This window comes from Gorilla gorilla, chromosome 5 (assembly GCF_029281585.2).
Source record: "Gorilla gorilla gorilla isolate KB3781 chromosome 5, NHGRI_mGorGor1-v2.1_pri, whole genome shotgun sequence".
Classification (NCBI taxonomy): domain Eukaryota; kingdom Metazoa; phylum Chordata; class Mammalia; order Primates; family Hominidae; genus Gorilla; species Gorilla gorilla.
Window position 1 is genome coordinate 22,429,824 of NC_073229.2, and position 20,343 is coordinate 22,450,166.

Here is a 20,343-nt window from a genome sequence, read left to right on the forward strand (position 1 = left end):
TTTCTTAGTTGCTTCCTAACTTTACTTCTGCAGTGTTAAATGATTAGTCACTTCCCCATTGAAGGACATTAAGGTTGTCTGCAGCTTTTGTTTTTTTGAGATGTCCGGTGTGGCGGTGAACTCACTCTAGGGCACGTCTTGTGTACATGTGCCCGGAAAGTAGCTGGATAGAAGAGTGTGAACATTTTTAACTTAAACATCCTGCTAAATTGCCCTCCAAACTGGTTGTATCAATCTGACCCTTATTTTGTTTCAGTGATCAATTTACATAGTCTTTATTCTTTATAACATTGTTTTAATGGCCATAGCATTATAATGTTTTCATATCAAGTTGCCTATCCCTCCCCTTTGCTGTAATTCTTCAAAATTATATTGGCTTTTAAAGAAACTGCACAGTCTTCTATAGGAAATTTAAAATCAGCCCGTCAAGTTCTGTGAAAAATTCTAGTAGGGGTTTTTTTTTTTCATGGCTGAAGATTGTGTTAAATTTCTAGGTTAATTTGGGTTGGAGACTAGGTATGTGAAGTGTTGAGCCTTCTGATACTCATCTCTGAATATGGTATTTCTCCCAATTTACTTGTCTTCTTCTGTCCTTGAGTAAAGTTTTATAGCTGAATGTATAGGTATATGTGCATTTGTATGTGTGTGTTGTGTATTGTAGTTTTGTCTGTTTTCTTTTAGATTTATTCTTAGGTTGTTTTTCTAGCTATTACGAATAGGATTTTCAAAAAGACTGATTTCTAACTGATTGCCGTTGTATAGGAAAATCACTAAGTTTTCATATGTTTACCTTGTTCCTTTGCTGGACACTGTTTTAATGGTCAGTTAGAGCTCTAGGATTTTGGAGTCGGCAGTCTTCTACCTTCGAATTAATTATAGTTCGTACTTGCTTTTCCTTGTGTTTATGCATCCATTTCATTTTCTCATCTAGTGTAGGCTGGGAACTTCCTGGACCATTTTGAGTAGTAACATGGTAGAGAACACTGCCGTCATCATCTTCGCCTACTGGAGTGCTTCTAGTGTTTCACCATTGAAGTATGAGCATTCCCAAAAATGTCTAGTTGTAGATATTCTATCCAGATTTGCTGGCGAAGAGGTCTTTTTTACTTTTTAAAATCATGAGTGGGTTTTAATTTGCTGGTGTGCTTTTGCAGCATCCGCTGATATTCTTAGGTTTTCTCCTGTATCTAATGATGGTAGTGACAGATTTTCTAGGGCTGAATTACCCTGTTATTTCAGGGACTTACTCTACTGGGTTATCATTTATTCTTCTGCCACTGATGGATTCATTTTGCTAAATTATGTGTTTAGGATGTGTAAATATCTGCTGTGAGATTGACGGATCCATTTGTGCATGTGTGTGTAGATGTGCACATGCTGTTCTGGTTTTATTTTATCCGATTGTTATTAGAATCTAATTAGTTGTTTCTTGATGTTTTGGTGGAATTTGCCTGAAGTTTCTATCTCAGACTAGTAAACAGAATTGTTGGTGCAATTTGTTTTTTCGTTTTTCTGTTTTTTTTCAAGACAGGATCTTGCTCTGTAGCCCAGGCTGGAAGTGCTGTGGTGCAATTATGGCTCACTGCAGCCACAGCCTCCCAGGCTCAAACGATCCTTCCACCTCAGCCTCCCGGCTGGAACTACAGAAGTGTGCCACCATGCCTGGCTAATTTTTTTTTTTTTTTTGTAGAGACAGGATTTTACCACATTGCCCAGGTTGGTCTTGAACTCCAGCTTGAACTCAAGTGATCCACCCACCTTGGCCTCTCAAAGCATTGGGATTACAGGATAAGCCACTGCACCTGGCCAGGTATTTTTTATTTCTAATAACAATGAACTTTTGGTGCATCTGGATAGGTAGCATTCCCATTATTTTCATTTCCACATTGAGTTAAAATTATTTTTGGCAAACTTTTGGGAACAAAACATTTTCTTAAAATGTTGAAGTTTTCTTAAACTTTGTGTAAGCAGCTTTTTTATATTAGTTAATTATTTTAGAGTTGAAATCATGAGAGGGGAAAAACAACCTTTAAGTAATTGACTTGAACCTATTAGAAAGTGAAACTGAACAGGTATTTTACTGTTCATGGAGCATATGCAGAGTCAACCTAAGAGGTCAAAGGAATTTAACTTATAACAAGAGGAAGTTCTGCTTCAGTTCACTGTGAGGACTTAATATTAGAAAAGTAGAGTTCACAGACAAATTTAGTATTTTGTTGTTGTTGTTTTGGAGACAGGGTCTTGTTCTGTTGCCCAGGCTGGAGTGCAGTGGTGCAATCCTAGCTCACTGCAGCCTCCACCTCCAAGGTTCAAGCAATTCTCGTGCCCCAGCCTCCCTGGTAGCTAGGATTACAGCCGGCTACCATGCCTGGCTAATTTTTGTATTTTTAGTAGAGATGGGGTTTTACTATGTTGGCCAGGCTGCTCTGGAACTCCTTGCCTCAAATGATCTGCCCGCCTCAGCCTCCCAAAGTGCTGGAATTACAGGTGGGAGCCACCCCACCCAGCCCAAATTTAGGATTGAGAATAGATCCTACAGATGTGCCATGTGGGATTCATGTCAGCTTGTTGTAGGGTTTTGATGGAATCCATTCAAAGAAGAGGGAGAGGATGAAGAGAGCCAGCCAGATTAAGGGGCAGTGTTGTAGGGCCTGCCAGTCCCTTGGTAACAGATCTCTTATTCAGAAATATTCTCATTTTTCCTGGTTTGTGACCCTTAGTTTGCCTTCTCTTCAATCCCAAAGTCAGATTTTTAAAGCTGCCAGTAGGAACTTGAGCTTTAATAGTACATGCTTATGCTTTTATACTAGTAATAACAAATACTTACAGATGGAAATAGGATCTGTCTGTGTTCTCACCCTCCCTCAACCCTAACCTTCCAGAATATGCCTGAATATGTATGTATGTGTATATATGCATATGTTTATGTATATATCGTGTATCACATAAATAGATTTTTAAATATGCACCAGAGGTTTGTATAAATATAGCTATAAGGCTTTTAATTTTGGAACTTAAGAATATTTTGTATGTCACTATGTAGTCAGTTACCACATATCAACCTTCTCTACTTAAGAGCCTCATAGTTTTATTCCTTAGTATGGAATACTGTCATTTAGCCATTTCTCTGTTGATTTTTAGGTTGTTTACAGTTTTTTCCAATAGACTTACTATGTCAGAAGGAACACACATTTAAAAAAATCTGTATAACCAGATTGCCTTCCAGTGTATTTGTTCATACTCACAGATTGAGTGCCTGTCTTCCTGCATGTGTATCAATACTGGTTATTATCAGTCTTTAATTTTTGCTAATGTAATGTACAGAAATTGGCATGTGATTGTTTTAATAGTGAGATTTCACTTTTTTTTTTTACCTTTTTTTTTTTGTTACCTTGTCCAAGGTGTGCTTATTTAATGTTCTTCCATCAAGCAGTTGGCACTTTCCATATTATATGCGGTGGTCCCATGTCAGCATTTTCTCCTAATTTGCTGCCTGTTTTGGCTTTTAAAAATATATGTATTTTTTGCTCTACAGAATGTGTTTATCGTCAACTCTTTCTTTATGACAGCTGGCTTGTGTGTCTTGGTTAAAAAGTCCTTTTCTTTATCAACATTATAAACACCCTCCTATATTTTCTTTGAGTATTTTTATAGGTTTTTTTTTTTTTTTTGACGTTATCCTATTGGAGGATATAATTGTTTATGTTTGGGAACATAGAGATTGAGCTTTAAAATTTTTCCACGTGAAATAACGAGTTGCCCCAATAGTTTATTGAATTTCATGTTTTAAAAATGCTACCCGTTGGCATACACTAAATTTCTGTATATTTCTGAAGTTTCTGTTCAGCTTCATATTCAGCAGCAGTGGCAGAGCTGTCGTTACCCCAGCTGTAGAGGACGCACTGAGCATCAAGCACGCAAATCTCTCGCGTCCCTGTTTTTTTTTTTTTTTTTTTTGGGTCAAAATTCTCTTATTTTTGTGTATGTAGGTTGACTCTAAGAGTTTTATTTTGGATTTTGTAAGTAGTAAAGGGGTTGCATTTTACAAAGCCAAAAATACAAATAGCCCCAAGAAACTACTACTACGAAGATTTATTTTTATTTCCCATCTGCTGGGTATTGTTTTAAGTACTTTGCAGATATTGTTACAGAAGAAGCAGTTATACTTTGATTTATTTTTCTTTCTTTCTTTTTTTTTTTTTTAATGGAGTCTCACTCTGTCACCAAGGCTAGAGTGCACAGTAGCACAGTCTTGGCTCACTGAAACCTCCGCCTCCCAGGCTCAGGCAGTCCTTCCACCTCAGCCTCCTGAGTTGCTGGGACTACCACCATGCCTGGCTAATTTTTGTATTTTTAGTAGAGACGGGGTTTTGCGATGTTGCCCAGGCTTGTCTTGAACTCCTGAGCTCAAGTGATCTGTCCATCTCAGCCTCCCAAAGTGCTGGGATTACAGGCATGAGCCACTGTGCCCAGCCTATATTTTGATTTCATAGTGAGCAAAAAATTGGTCTGATTGCATGACTGTGGTGGGGAAATGATAATAAGCTGACACCTATGTGTTTTAGTTGAGACAGTATAAAATTGTGTCTAGTATAGATTTGAGGTGTACTGAGGTTCCACTTGCCCCTCAAGGGACACCCCCAATTCTCATATACCCACATTGAACACAGTTAACAGTGTTTGTGTCCTGCTTTTTATAAGTCATGAGCATTTCCTGATATCATCAAAATGCTTTTAGAAATACAACTAATAAATATATTGTGTCTTGCCTGTTGTATTGTTGCGAAATCTAGTTATTCCTACAGGCATTGTATTTTTTTGGTGGTATCTTTCTTTTGCAGTTGTGTTGTATGTGAAAGAGTATGTCACCTGTGAGGTGTGGAGCCTCCTAAAGAGACCTGGGAGCCAGCTAACTTCAGCCAGAGCCTAATACTCATGCATTGAACTGTGTGCTCTTTCCCTCAGGCCTTTAATTACAGGTACACAGTTACAAATAATACTGTGACCTACTCTTCAATCACCCTTTCCTTTTTAAGAGAGAATTAAAAAAAAAAAAAACAGTGAAATTCCTGGATCAGAAGCCATGGCTTTTGTCAGAGCCAGCTACTCACTCCCACCGGCAGTACCTGAGTGACCATCTGAACATTCCCTTACCAGCCACCACTAGACAGTACATTCAAAACTTAGCTCATTTGATAGAAAAGTGTTATCTTTTAATTTGCATTTCTTAGCTCACTAGAAGCTAAGTGATTTGGAAATTTTTGTTAAAGTTAGTATTTTTATCATTTTAAACTTTTAAGTCTATAATTTACATATCTGGACTTTATTTTGCCCAGTGTTGTGTCTTGAGGGCCTAAATCTCATAATCAATTAGCCAACATTTTTGTATTATTTATGACTCATCATGACTTCCAAAGTTTAAACTTCTGTGTGTACTAGGGTTTGTTTTGGGCTGGTTGCTGCATCAGAATTAGATGAATTTGTCTGTAGTCTCATTGCTTGAGACAAAATATCTTCTAAAGAAACTTTGAAATAACATCTTTTTCATATTAAAAACGTTTAGGCATTGGTACTTCTTGTTTTGTGGCTAGAACTAAAGTTGTATTTTGTCAGCCTTTAAATGCTTAAGTAAGATAGTAGCTATTTACATTTAATATGGAAAAGAGGCCAGGTACAGTGGCTCACGCCTGTAATCCCAGAACTTTGGGAGGCTGAGGCGGGCAGATTGCTTGAGCCCAGGGTTCAAGACCAGCCTTGGCAACATGGCAGAACCACTTCTCTACAAAAAATACAAAAATCGGCTGGGTATGGTGGCACACACAGGTAGTCCTAGCTACTTGGGAGGCTGAGATGGGACGATCAGTTGAGCCTGGAGGTCGAGGCTGCAGTGAGTGGAGATTGTGCCACTGCATTCTAGCCTGGGTGATAAAGTGAGCCCCTGTCTCAAAAAAATAAAATATAAAATAAAATAAAATGGAAAACACCAAGAAAAGGAGTGTGGGCAATATAAATGGTATTGATATTGTTAAACCTTTCTAAGAAAGATTGTTTCTATGAAAGGGAGATTTTCTAAGACTTTTGAAGGCGTTTGATACTTCCCTGTGTTAATGCGGTGTGAGGTATGTACAGTGAACAGCTGAATTAGTCGGCAGTCTTTGCCCTTAGTTGATTGTGTGGACCTTGGGGGTGTTATAATTTTCTTCAGTGTGAGTCTGAGATTGGAGATGTATTCATTAGATGCATAGAGTTTATTGACTTTTGGGCCATAATTTGATTGTCTTCCGTGAGCAAATGGACATTTCTCTTGTGGGTGCCTTGTTTTCCTACTCATATTATGCTAATCCTGCTTTGTCTGGGCATTTTTATCACCAGATTAATTTTCCTTCTTCAGGAGGGAGGCACAGTTGTATTCCGTAGTAGAGACGCTAAATGGATAAGGTGTGAAAGCTGACTCTGACCACAGTTGCTTAGCATGAAAACTGCGGATATAAAAATCATGTTAACTTGAGTGTAACTGTATTACCAGGTGACTGAGGAGAGAGGCACGAAGGCTTATTTATTCAGTTACTTCTTCTTTTTCCAGGGATTGATCCCTTCCTGCTGTTAAGACCACAGGTCTGTTGTAAAAGTTAATGCAGGTGCAGTGTCACTGCTGTCCTCTCTGTAGGTCCCTGTGAACTGGGAGTGCTTCCCTGATACCCCACAGAGGTGAGCACTGGGAGTCTGAGTATTGTCCATAAATCCAACTGTTTTTAATACCTTGATAATGGGAATGCTACCTGGCTCTTTTTCTTTTTAGGTTCGTTCTCTCTCTCTCTCTCTCTCTCTCTCTCTCTCTCTCTCTCTCTCTCTCTCTCTCTCTCTCTGTGTGTGTGTGTGTGTGTGTGTGTAGCTCTTCACCAGTTTTTCATTTTTCGTGAATAGGGATGTTATTTATGTGCATTGGATTTAATGCTTTTATTATAAATCATTAAAATCTCACTTGTATGTTGAAATTTGGGGATACTTTATTCATACTCAATTCATAGGAGTAAAGAATTACTACTTACGTGTGTCAATCATTGGTTCTCAAGCTTCCTTTGTTAAGATGTTCCCACTCCCTCTTTGGACAGGTGGCTGAGGGGTTTGCCCAGACTTAAAAATTTGTCATGTCTACCAGATAGTGGTGGCTTCTGCCCTTTTTTTTTCTGGTCTGTTGACAACCTTCATGTATTGGGAACTTGCTGTTTTTGGGGTCCAGCTCATTGCTTTAAAGGTATCATCATGACAACATCTTGAGGCTCAGGTATCTGCAATTTTGTAGTTAAGAACTTCAGGTCAGAGAGGTTACTAGTGATGCCATCTTCCTTGATCTCTGCTTATTTCTTCTCTGATCTCATAATCTGATATCAGGTGTTTATGACAGTGGTTTTCAGAGGGGGAGGTAGATCAAATTCACCCTCAAGGGACATTTGGCAATGTCTGGAGACATATTGTGATGGTCACGGCCAGGTTGGGGTTGAGGGGCTGTGCTCCTGGCATCTTGTGGGTAGAGGCCAGGGATTCTGCTGAACATCCTGCCATGCATAGGATGGCCCCACAACCAAGAGTTACCTGGCCCCAGATGCCAGGAGTGCTGAAGTCGAGAAACCCTGTGTTATGAGAATGTACCAGATACTGGTGGTGGAGTGGAAGGTCTGGTGGTGACTTCAGCAGGACAAGAGTCGTTAAGGGAGGCCGAGTAGCCAGAGAAATGAGGAGAGGGGCCATCCTAGGCCGTGGTGGGGAATGCAGGCTGATTCCTAATCCATCTCCCTCTGTGTTCTCTGTGGTGATTCATCCCGTGGCCACACAGATGCACAGAGAGCTCTGAGAGCCGCAGACGCCAGCACAGAGAGCTAGATTTTCTCCAAAAGTGCATAAATGCACCCAACAGGTAGATTTTAAAGTGTGGTTTTTCAGCAGTTGTAGCATTTCCCTGTTATTTCAGGGCTCCGAATATACCTCTGTGACTTGAAAGTGGTTGTGAAAAATACCTGATTTACTCTGTGGTGAGACAACAGATGTTAAAGACAGTTTCCCTGATGTTTGGCTATAAAGCTAGGCTTTTCTCCCTCCTCACAGCAAAGTTTTACATAGCAGGTTCAACTTTCTGAACCCAGCTTGTACCACGGTAAAGAGATGGGTTCCTCTGAGGGTTGGATTCTGCTGTTTTCCTCTCTCTCTCTCTGGCAGCATCGGGCCTTTGGGGTCCTGAGGTATGGCTCTTGGACCTTCGAGAGGCATCCCAGTGAGGGAATCGAGGGACTTTGATCTTCACCACAGCCCTCTCACTAGTGGATGTTATGTTCTCCCCCACTAGATTGTATTTAAGAAGAGGCTGCATAGACAGGAAAACTTTGAGGAGCTACATGAAGGAAAACAGGACCAAATTAAACCAGTTCCCTCGTGAGTGCACTGGGAAGTGATTGGAAGTGATGCCCACAAGATGACTGAGATACCTTAATTGCAGGTGTGGAAACAGTCCTGCAAAATGCCTGTGAAAGTAGAAATATAGTGGACATTAAGGCAGAGCGGCAGCCTGCAGCGTGCAGAAACACGGGAATCATGAGACATCTTGAAATCTGTAAAACATCCGCAGGCCTTGCCTCACATCCGGAATGTGACATCCACAACCAGAATTGTCTTACATCTTACTCAGTTCTTGGCACAGAATAGGTTTCAGTATTAATAGCAGTGGGAGCCATCTTTAAATTTTCTAACCTGGCTTTTGATTGTATTCATCTTATTAATGATGTCATGTAGAATCTCATTTTACCTTTATCATTATTCATTTCTTTCTTGCCTTTTCATCTTTGTGGTTCTAGTGCCTTTATGGTCCAAGTGAAAGTTGAGGTATACAAAATGTAAATCTTAAGAGAACAGTGCTCTCAAGAAAAAAGCAAAACAAAATGTAAATCAGAGGAGAGATGATGATCATGGTCATATGGGAATTCTTTTTTTTTTCTTTTTTTGAAACGGAGTCTCACTCTCACTCTGTCGCCCAGGCTGGAGTGCAGTGGTGTGATCTCGGCTTACTGCAACCTCTACCTCCCGGGTTCAAGTGATTCTCCTGCCTCAGCCACCCCACGCCCAGTCGGTCATATGGGAATTCTTCATATAAAAGCATTCCTTGTGGCCCGGCATGGTGACTCATGCCTGTAATCCCAGCACTTTGGGGGGCCGAAGCGGGCGGATCACTTGAGCTCAGGAGTTTGAGGCCATCCTGGCCAACATGGTGAAACCCCGTCTCTACTAATAATACAAAAATTGGCTGGGCGTGGTGGCATCCACCTGTAATCCCAGCTATTCAGGAGGCTGAGGCATGAGAATCACTTGAATAACCCGGGAGGCAGAGGTTGCAGTGAACTGAGATCACACCACTGTACTCCAGCCTGGGCTGTAGAGCAAGACTGTATCTCAGGGGGGGAAAAAAAAAAGCGATCCTTGGGTTTCCATGTGTTCCTAATATTTGTGGCTTACCAGATTTAAAGCATGCTCCTTTCAGAGTACATAGATTAAAATATGCACCTACATTGTCCATTTGAGGTAATTGTAGCCATATAATAATTTTCCGAATTTTAGTTGTTCTTGGTGGTTGTTGCAATAACGTATGTACCAGCCAAATGGTTACTTTTTTCTTTAAGTAAATCAGCTTTTTATTTATTTATTTTGAGATAGGGTTTTGCTCTGTCACCCAGGCTGGAGTGCAGTCGTGTCAACGGCTCACTACAACCTTGACCTCGTGGGCTCAAACGATCCTCCCAACTCAGCTTCCTGAGTAGCTAGGACTACAGGTGCACACCACAATGCCTGGCAAATTTTTCTTTTCTTTATTTTTTTTTTCTTTCTGTAGAGATGGGGTTGGCGGGGGGCATCTCACTGTGTCACCCAGGCTGGTCTTGAACTCCTGGGCTCAGGTGATTCACCCACCTCAGCCTCCCAAAGTGTTGGGATTATAGATGTGAGCCACTGTGCCAGGCAAAATCAGCTTCTTAACAGCCTTTTCTTTTAAACGTAAATATTATTTTGCCATAAATGGAGTATCATTCAGCTTAAATAGAAATATAAAAAGCATTAACAAAGCTACAAATTTAATCTGGGGGGAAAAATCAATGGTACCATTCATCTGTTAATAGTTTTGGAATAACCAGCCTGAGAGTCAATTCACATGTGTACACTTGTAAAGTATAAAAGCTATTTTACCATTTTCTTTATTTTGGTTGAATACCAAGAATTTCTAATACCGGCAATGAAGGTGGCTTGGGTCTCCAGGAGCCACCAGCAGCCGTTCTCTGGAACCTATCTGAATGTGTCAAAGTATGTGGGTAGTATCCAGACAGTGGGATAGGAGGGCCCTTTGCCACACATGGCTGCCATCTGGTATGGAAAATGAAACCCTATTTCATGTGTTTTCAGTTCTCTTCATAATGCGCAAAATATTTTCAGTGAGTTTTCAGATTAATATTTGTCTCAGTCATGCAGACAACAACAAAACCGTCCTGTATTTTGTTATTCAGATGTGACCCCACAGCTCTACTTCTGTGCTCACAAGGGAATTTCTTTCTTCTTGCATGTCCAGTACCACCTTGTAAGGATAAATTCAGGTGCTTTAAATGAACAAATACCTTAGCAGAATACACTGATTCCTGAAGCCTGCCCAATTCCTTCTATGCTCTGACGTAGACATGGCTGTGCATTGTCGTAAGAAGTCGACACCACCTATCTCTATAGAAAGCAGAGGGGAAAAGTGCAGGATTCAGCAGCTTTTCTTAACAAATTGTAACATTTTGAGTTTGCTTCCATATATAAACAAGGAGTAGATAAGTTTATTTTAGCATTTTAGCAAAAACACTTAGTAATTTAGTATATTTCCGTGACATTTACCTTTAAGACTCTTTTTAATTACCTTATTGATCTTATCCATGATGGGTTCAACACAAAGAACAAATATTCAGAGAATAGTCCCAATTCCATTTCCAAATTATTTATACTTAAACATAACGTACCTACTAAAATATTGCTGGCTTCTAGGGGTGACTTTTGGTCTGTCACTGGTAAGAGTGCATAGATACACATGGAAAGTCAATGTTCAGAAATCTTGATTGGCATTCATGCATGCCTTCCATACTATCTGTAGTCCTTTTCTCTTGTAATAAAATACATGTAACCTAACATTTGCCATTATAACAATTTTAAGTATATAATTCCCTGACGTTAATCACAGTGTTGTATTTGTATCTCCAAAACTTTTAAATTCCCCCAAACAGAAACTTTGTAACCGTAAAATGTATGTAACCTAACATTTGCCATTATAACCATTTTAAGTATACAATTCCATGATGTTAATCCAACGTTGTATTTGTATCTCCAAAACTTTTAAATTCCCCCAAACAGAAACTTTGTAACCGGTAAAATATATGTAACCTAACTTTTGCCATTATAACAATTTTAAATGTACAATTCCATGACATTAATCACAATGTTATATTTATATTTGTATTTTATTTGTCTCTCCAAAACTCTTTATTTTCCCCAATCAGAAACTCTGTAACCATTATGTAAAAACCCCATTCGCTTCCCCCAGTCCCTGGAAATCTCTATTCTACTTTCTGCCTCAGTGAATTTGCCTATTCTAGATATTTGATATAAGGGAGATCTTGTAGTATTTGTCCTTTTGTGTCTGGCTTCCTTCACTTAGCATAATGTTTTCAAGGTTCATCCGTGTTCCAGCATGTATCAGCACTTTATTCCTGTTTATGACTGAATAATACTCTTACATAGATACACCACATTTTATGTATCCATTCATCTTAGTGGACATATGCGTTGTTTTCATATTTTGGCTACTGTGAATGCTACCATGTACCTTGATAATTCGAGTATATAATTGAGTCCCTGTTTTCAGGTATTTGGTATATATGTCTAGGAGTGGGTCCTGTGGGTTGCATGGTGGATCATTGTTGGGTCATATGGTAATTCGATGTTTAACTTTTTGAGGAGCTGTCAAACCATTTTACACAATGACCACACCATTTTACATTTCCACCAGCAGCGCTTGGCAGCACTTATTTTCCATTTTTAAAATTATAGTCATCCTCATAGATTTAAAGTAGTATTTCATTGTGATTTTGATTTGCATTTTCCTAATGAGTACGATGAGCATTACTTGATATGCTTATTAGCTATTTGTATATCTTCTTTGGAGAAATGTCTAGTCCTTTGCCCATTTTTCATTGGGTTATTTGTCATTGTTGTTGAGTTTTGTTGAGTTCTTTATATATTCTGGTTATTAAGCCCTTACCAGATATGATTTGCAAATATTTTTATGTTGTCTTTTCACTTGCTTGATAATGTCCTTTGAAACACACAAGTTTTTAATTGATTAAAGTTCAGTTTACCTATTTTTTTTTCTTTTGCTGTTCATCCTTTGGGTGACATATCCAGCTGTTTCTTTTTCAAGATTGTTTTGACTTTCTGGGACCTTTTGCAAGTCCATATGAATTTGAATAAGCTTTAAATTTAATTTAATTTAAACAAGCTTTTCCGTTTCTGCAAAAAAGGCTATTGGATTTTTTTTTTTTCTTTGAAACAGAGTCTCACTCTGTTGCCCAGGCTGGAGTGTGGTGGCATGATCTCGGCTCACTGCAACCTCCGTCTCCTGGGTTCAAGCAATTTTTGTGCCTCAGCCTCCTGAGTAGCTGAGATTACAGGTGCCCACCACCAAGCCCAGCTAATTTTTGTATTTTTAGTAGAGACAGGGTTTTACCATGTTGGTCAGGCTGTTCTTGAACTCCTGACTTCAGGTGATCCGCCAGCCTCAGCCTCCCAAAGTGCTGGGATTTCAGGCATGAACCACCATGCCGCACCAGCTGTTGGAATTTTGATAGGGATTGCATGAACCTATCACTTTTGGTTAGCATGCATTGCTAGTATATAGAAACACTCTGATTTTTGTGTGTTGTCCTGCAACTTTGCTGAATTTATTAGCTTTAGTAGCATTCCTGTAGATTCTTCGGGATTTTCTATATATAGGATCATGTCCTATATATAGAATTGTGAATGAATAGTGATAGTTTTACTTCTTTTCAATTTGGATGCCGTTTGTTTTTTGTCTGATTACTCTGGCTATAACTTCCAGTTACACACTTCACAATTGAGTGTATTAGCTGTGAGTTTTTCATAAATGTCCTTATCATGTTGAGGAAGTTCTCTTCTATTCCCGGTGTGTTGAATGTTTTAATCATGAGTTAGATTTTATCAGTGCCTTTTCTGCATTGATTGAGGTGATCCTGTGGTTTTCCTTTCTTTGATTTTTCTAATGCAATATATTACATTGATTGATTTTCTCATATTAAACCACCCTTGCATTCCTCGGATAAATCCCATTTGGTTATAATCCTTTTAGATGTTAGATTTGGTTTGCTCGAACAGCCAATCCTCATTATTCATGGATTACATATTTGCCTATTTGCTAAAATTTATTTGTAACCCGAAAATTAATAATGCAGTGGTTTCATGGTCATTTGTACATACACCTAGAATGGCAAAAAAAAAAAAAAAAAAAAAAGAGAGTCACCTGACACACACCTTCCTAGCTGAGATTGCCCATAACAACACACTGCCTTGTTTCAGCTGTGAGACCACCAGAGGGTGGAAGTGGTGGGGGTAATGCAGTGTAGTACCAAAACTTTTGGCCTCAGAGCCAGTTGAAGTGGTTTAAATCTCAACTCTGGCACCTGTTAGTGGGACGGTCTCAGGCAAGTCACTTAACATTTTTGAGTTTCATTTTCTCCATTCTGTAAAATAGAATCGACTAGGATCAGTTGTTTGTAGGATTATAATCTATGTGAGATATGTGTGTGTATATTTACCTTATGAGCAGGTGGTTTAGTATCCATTGATTCAATGGTCCTCACCTTTATTTCTAATTTTAGTTATTTGTGTCTTTTCTTTTTTTCTCTGTCCAGCTAATGGTTTCTCAATTTTTATTGAGTTTTTCAAATAACCAACTCTTAGTTTCATTGATTTTTCTTTTCTCCTATTCTCTATGTATCTTACCCGTAATCTTCATTATTTTCATCCTTCTGGTACCTTCGGGTTTACTTTGCTCTTCTTTTTCTAGCTCCTTAAGGTGTAAAGTTAGGCTGCTGATATGAGATCTTTTTTTCTTTTTTAATGTAACCTTTACATCTATAAATTTTCCTCTGACCACTGCCTTCACTACCTTGCATACTTTTTCTGTGTTGTGATTTTGTTTTCATGTGTCCCTAAGTGTCTTCTACTTTCCCTTGTGATTTCTTTTTTGACCCATGGTTGTTGAAGGAGGGTGTTGTTTTAATTTCCACATATTTGTGAATTTTCCCATTTTTCTTTTGGTGTTAATTTCTAGCTTCATTCCACAAGATAACTTTGTAAGATTTCAATTTCTTAAAATGTGAAACTTGTTATGAGGTCTGACATTTGGTCTGTTCTGGAAAATGATTCATATGCACTTAAGAAGGTATATTCTGTTGTTTGGTGAAGTGTTAGGTCTAGTTGGTTTATAGTGTTGTGCAAGTCCTGTTTTGATCTTCTAGATATTCTGTCCTGTACTGAAAATGTAGTGTATTGAATTCTGCAACTGTTATTGTAAAGCTATCTTTTTCCCTTCAGCTTTGTCAATATTTGCTTCATGTATTTTGGAGCACTGTTGTTTGGTGCTTATATGTTTATAATTGTTATATTTTCTTATTGAACTGGTCTTTATGTCACCATCTTTTGTGTCTTGTTACAGTTTTTGACCTAAAGTCTATTTTGTCTGATATTAGTGTAGCCACCTCCAGCTTTCTCTTGCTTACTATTTACATTTAATATATTTTTTACTACTTTCCCTTTCAACCTTTTTGTTTTTGAATCTTGAGTTTCTTGTAGATAACATATAGTTATATAATGTTTTTATATCCATTCTGCCAGTCTCTGCCTTCTGTCAGAAAAGTTTAATTTACATTTCAAGTTACTACTGACAAGCACTTCTTCCATGTTGCTATTTGTTTTCTGCCTTATACTTTTGTTCCTCATTGCCTTAATTACTACCTTTTGTGATTAGTTGATCTTTTTTCTTTTTAATAATGGATTGTTTGGATTCCCTTCTCATTTCCTTTTGAATATATAGCTTTTAGATATTTTCTTTGTGGTTATCATGGGAATTATACGTAATATCCACAATTGATGTTGTTGTTTAAGTCAATATCAGGTTCAATAGCATACAAATGTCTGTCTATACAGCTCCATCTGCTCCCTTTATGTTCTTACAAAGTACATATTTTATGCATTGTGTGCTCAATAACATGGATTGATAATTATTTTTCATGCATTTGTCCTTTTTTTTCTTTTTTGAGACAGAGCCTCACTCTGTCACCCAGGCTGGAGCGCAGTGGCATGATCTCAGCTCACTGAAACCTCTGCTTCCCAGGGTCAAGTGATCTCCTGCCTCAGCCTCCTGAGTAGCTGGGATTACAGGCGTGTGCCACCACGCCTAGCTAATTTTTGTATTTTAAGTAGAGACGGGGTTTCACCATGTTGACTAGGCTGGTCTCAAACTCCTGACCTTAAGTGATCTGCCCACCTCGTCCTCCCAAAGTGTTGGAATTACAGGCGTGAGCCATTGCACCCAGCCTGTGTATTTCTCTTAAGTCATGTGTGAAAGAAAAAGTACATTCAAAATTCCTAAATACAGTACTACTGGCTTTTATATTTGCTCATGTATTTACCATTACCAGAGAGCTTTACTTCTTTTTCAGCTTTGAGTTACTGTTTAGCATGCTTTCACTTGAAGCATTTCTTTCAGGGAAAGTCTAGTGATGATGAACTTCCTCAGCTTTTATTTATCTGAGAATGTCTTACTTTCCCCCTCAGTTTCGACAGTTAGTTTGCTGGATATAGGACTTTTGTTTAACAGGTTTTTTTTTTTTAACTTTCAGCTTTTTGTTTTTTTTAAAGAGATTGGGTCTTGCTCTGTTGCCCAGGCTGGAGTGCAATGGCATGATCATAGCTCACTGTAAGCCTCAAACTCCTGGGCTCAAGTGATCTCCTGCCTCAGCCTCCCAAGTAGCTGGGACTCCAGGTGCACACCACCATGCCTGGCTTCAGCATTTTAAATATGTCGTTCCATTGATTGCTACCTTCCATGATTTCTGTTGAGAAATCAGCTATTAATCTTATTAAGGATACCTTGTGCTTGTCAAGTCACCTCCTGCTGCTTTTAGGATTTTCTTTTTGTCTTTTGCTTCCAATAGTTTGATTATGATGTGTCTCAGTGTGGATCTTTTTGAGCTTATTCTGCTTGGAATTGATTGGCTTTGGATAAGTAAATCATGTCTGTCTTCAGATTTAGGAAGCTTTGTTCATTATTTATTTAGATAATCACTTTGTCCCTTTCTTTTCTCCCAAGTCTTCCATAATTTATTTGTTGGTATGCATGATGGTGTCCTGCTACCCTACTAGGCTCTGTTCATTTTTTCTTTATTTTCTTTACTTTCTACTTTTCAGATTCAGTAATTTTAATTGTGCTATCTTCAAGTTCGTTGATTCATTTTTTTCTGTTTGTTAAAAACTTTTTGAGCCTCTCTAGTGAATTTTTTATTTCAATTATGTATGTTTCAGCTCCAGAATGTTTGCTTGGTTCCTTTATAAAATGTGTTTCTTTATTTTGTTTATAAATTGTTCTTCTGATTTCCTTCATTTCTTCATATCTTTCTTTTGCTTTTTGAGCTTATTTAAGACAGTCTGCCTGGGTTTCCTTCTGGCTGATTTCTGTCAATTATTTTATTATTTTGAATGAATTGTACTTCCCTATTTCTTTATATGCTTTGTGGGGTTTTTGTTGTTGTTACTGTTGAAAACTGCACATTTGACATTATAATGTAATTCTGGAAATCAGATTTTCTTCCTTGTTTTGCTGGGATTTTTTTGTTGTTGTTGTTGAAGGCTAGAATTGCCTGTTTAGTGGCATTTCCACACTATTCTATAGAGACTGTATTCCTTATTGTATGTGGTCACTGAAGCCTCTGTTCCTCAGATTGTGTTCCACTGTGGTTTGGCAGAGATTTCTTTGGAAGCCTGGAGCTAAGCAAACAAAACAAAACAAAACAGAGCACTTCTCCTAGTTTTTGCATTTAACTCTGTGACTCCAGGTTTGCATTGAGCCAGGTGATCAGTCTGAGGTGAAAGCCGAGAAACTTCTCAGGTCTTTCTGAGCGTGCATCTTGCCCTGGGCTTGTGCATGGCTTTCTGTCTTTCCCCTTACACCCGCATGCTTTAGAATGTCCTGATCTTCCAAAGAAACTCTCCTGCAGCTTTTCTGGGGGTGCCTGTGGACTTGTTTGTATATCTCAACTTGATCATTTAGCCTAGGTGTTTGTGGGTGTTAGTTTGTGAACAATCTCCCCCATTTTTCTGGCTTAAGGGCCCAAGTTCAGATGTCGTGCCGTGGTCTTCTACATAGCTTTCAGTCAGGTTAGAACATACCTACACAATAATTTGTGAATAAGGTTGGCTGTGCTCCCTCTAGAACCAGGAACCAGGGACTTTCCCACTGGGAATGCAGGCTGTCAGGCCAGGGAGGTACGGCAAGTACAAGTAAAAATACCACAAACCTTTCCTGTAATTTTGAAGTTGCTAGCTTCTTGATTCAATGTTCACTTGTCTGCTGCCAATCTTTGACTTATTTCCAGAGTCCTGATAATGTTGGTTGTAACAATAATTGCTGTTTTTTGGAAATGTTTCTGTATGAGAAGTCAGAGCTTCCTACTCTACCAAGTCTGCCCCTGTCTGTACATCTGAATGGTTGTGGTGGAAAGTCACTGACAATTTTCAATATTCAAGGTGTGCGTAAGCACCATCCCTGCAACTGTGAGTCTGTGTAAAAGGGCTTATCACCGCACTACCCATTTAAACAATTGGCGCTGGCTTATGCTTCTTCTAATTATATAATAAACAGTGTTAATAAATGTAAATATTCATCCTTATGCCATCTAGAAGTCATCTTGTGGACCACTAGGAGGATGTGCATCATGCTTTCGGAAACTGTCTTCTGCCGTAAGTACAGATCTTGGCTGGCATTGATAGTTTTCCTGCCCCAGCCCCCTGCTATATTCTAGATCAGGCTACCCCATTGTGTCTATGGTCACAGCCACATTTACTGACAGGCACTCCACAACTCAGGAATAGTTTGTGTTCTGAAGCTTTTTGTTATTTTTAAATTGGTGCTTGATCTGGAGACTTTGAAATATGTTATTCATAAGGCTTAGGTTTCTTTTATTTATTTATTTATTTTTATTTATTTTTTATTTTTTTATTATTATACTTTAAGTTTTAGGGTACATGTGCACAATGTGCAGGTTAGTGACATATGTATACATGTGCCATGCTGGTGCACTGCACCCACTAACTCGTCATCTAACATTAGGTATATCTCCCAATGCTATCCCTCCCCCCTCCCCCCACCCCACAACAGTCCCCAGAGTGTGATGTTCCCCTTCCTGTGTCCATGTGTTCTCATTGTTCAATTCCCACCTATGAGTGAGAATATGTGGTGTTTGGTTTTTTGTTCTTGCGATAGTTTACTGAGAATGATGATTTCCAGTTTCATCCATGTCCCTACAAAGGACCTGAACTCATCATTTTTTATGGCTGCATAGTATTCCATGGTGTATATGTGCCACATTTTCTTAATCCAGTCTATCATTGTTGGACATTTGGGTTGGTTCCAAGTCTTTGCTATTGTGAATAGTGCCGCAATAAACATACGTGTGCATGTGTCTTTATAGCAGCATGATTTATAGTCCTTTGGGTATATACCCAGTAATGGGATGGCTGGGTCAAATGGTATTTCTAGTTCTAGATCCCTGAGGAATTAATGCATAGGTTTTCTTCTAGGGTTTTTATGGTTTTAGGTCTAACGTTTAAGTCTTTAATCCATCTTGAACTGATTTTTGTATAAGGTGTAAGGAAGGGATCCAGTTTCAGCTTTCTACATATGGCTAGCCAGTTTTCCCTGCACCATTTATTAAATAGGGAATCCTTTCCCCATTGCTTGTTTTTCTCAGGTTTGTCAAAGATCAGATAGTTGTAGATATGCGGCATTATTTCTGAGGGCTCTGTTATGTTCCATTGATCTATATCTCTGTATTGGTACCAGTACCATGCTGTTTTGGTTACTGTAGCCTTGTAGTATAGTTTGACATCAGGTAGCGTGATGCCTCCACCTTTCTTCTTTTGGCTTAGGATTGACTTGGCGATGCGGGCTCTTTTTTGGTTCCATATGAACTTCAAAGTAGTTTTTTCCAATTCTGTGAAGAAAGTCATTGGTAGCTTGATGGGGATGGCATTGAATCTGTAAATTACCTTGGGCAGTATGGCCATTTTCACGATATTGATTCTTCCTACCCATGAGCATGGAATGTTCTTCCATTTGTTTGTATCCTCTTTAATTTCATTGAGCAGTGGTTTGTAGTTCTCCTTGAAGAGGCCCTTCACGTCCCTTGTAAGGTGGATTCCTAAGTGTTTTATTCTCTTTCTAGCAGTTGTGAATGGGAGTTCACTCATGATTTGTCTCTCTGTTTGTCTGTTATTGGTGTATAAGAATGCTTGTGATTTTTGTACATTGATTTTGTATCCTGAGACTTTGCTGAAGTTGCTTATCAGCTTAAGGAGATTTTGGGCTGAGATGATGGGGTTTTCTAGATATACAATCATGTCATCTGCAAACAGGGACAATTTGACTTCCTCTTTTCCTAATTGAATACCCTTTATTTCCTTCTCCTGCCTAATTGCCCTGGCCAGAACTTCCAACACTATGTTGAATAGGAGTGGTGAGAGAGGGCATCCCTGTCTTGTGCCAGTTTTCAAAGGGAATGCTTCCAGTTTTTGCCCATTCAGTATGATATTGGCTGTGGGTTTGTCATAGATAGCTCTTATTATTTTGAGATACGTCCCATCAATACCTAATTTATTGAGAGTTTTTAGCATGAAGGGTTGTTGAATTTTGTGAAAGGCCTTTTCTGCATCTATTGAGATAATCATGTGGTTTTTGTCTTTGGTTCCGTTTATATGCTGGATTACATTTATTGATTTGTGTATATTGAACCAGCCTTGCATCCCAGGGATGAAGCCCACTTGATCATGGTGGATAAGCTTTTTGATGTGCTGCTGGATTCGGTTTGCCAGTATTTTATTGAGGATTTTTGCATCAATGTTCATCAAGGATATTGGTCTAAAATTCTCTTTTTTGGTTGTGTCTCTGCCTGGCTTTGGTATCAGAATGATGTTGGCCTCATAAAATGA

General features: G+C 38.8%; 1 protein-coding gene across 4 annotated transcripts in view; it reads left to right on the forward strand.

Annotated features, from left to right (window-relative positions):
• CDYL (chromodomain Y like) overlaps nt 1–20,343 on the forward strand; it is a 181,276-nt gene that overhangs the window by 35,807 nt on the left and 125,126 nt on the right. The window contains exon 1 of one of the 4 annotated variants that reach the window (XM_055390979.2): nt 1,793–1,810. The exons of the other annotated variants lie outside the window; for them this stretch is intronic. The gene's annotated coding sequence lies outside the window, so the exon portion shown is untranslated. Of the gene's footprint in view, nt 1–1,792; nt 1,811–20,343 lie in introns of those variants that run through there. 4 annotated transcript variants of the gene reach the window in all.